Consider the following 713-nt stretch of genomic DNA (forward strand, 5'->3'; position numbering starts at 1 on the left):
GGCATGAGGGGTGGGAGGGGCAGTGGGGAAAGGGAGAGAAGACGGAAGCTGGGAACTGGGACCCAGGGAATGCCCATCAAAGTGTTTTTTCTCCTGCTCTTATGTAACCCGCACCAGCAGCCTTTGGGTGAGGCATAACAGAGCCATTGTCACCAGTGGGTGAGGCCCAAGGTCACATAGTTGCCAGGGAGCAGAATCAGGAATGAACCAGCCTCTTCCACCATTCCACCAGTGTTTATTGAGCATGTGCTATACGCATGCACCAGCCGCTGTGCTAGGCTCTGAGCATACAGCAGTGAACAATTCAAAGATGGTTCCCCCACGGAGTGACCTTCCCAGTGGGGACAGGCAGGACACAATAAACATCATAAACCAGTGAATGCTATAGCCTGTTGGGAGGGGACCGTGGCTATTGAAAAAGGAGAACAGGGCCGGCCGGTGGCTCACACCTGTAATCCCAACACTTTGGGGATGTAGGTGAACTCCCTTCAGCCCAGGAGTTCAAAATCAGCCTGGACAACATACAGAGACCCTGTCACTACAAAAAACTTAAGGAAAAAAAATAGCTCAGCATGGTGCCACGGGCCTGTAGTCCCAGCTACTTAGGAGGCTGAGGTGGCAGGATCACTTGAGCCTGGGAGGTCAAAGCTGAAATGAGCCATCATCATGAAACTGCAATCCAGCCTCGACAACAGTGTGAGACCCTGCCTTAA

The sequence above is a fragment of the Cebus imitator genome, unplaced genomic scaffold, assembly GCF_001604975.1.
Source record: "Cebus imitator isolate Cc_AM_T3 unplaced genomic scaffold, Cebus_imitator-1.0 Scaffold266, whole genome shotgun sequence".
Classification (NCBI taxonomy): domain Eukaryota; kingdom Metazoa; phylum Chordata; class Mammalia; order Primates; family Cebidae; genus Cebus; species Cebus imitator.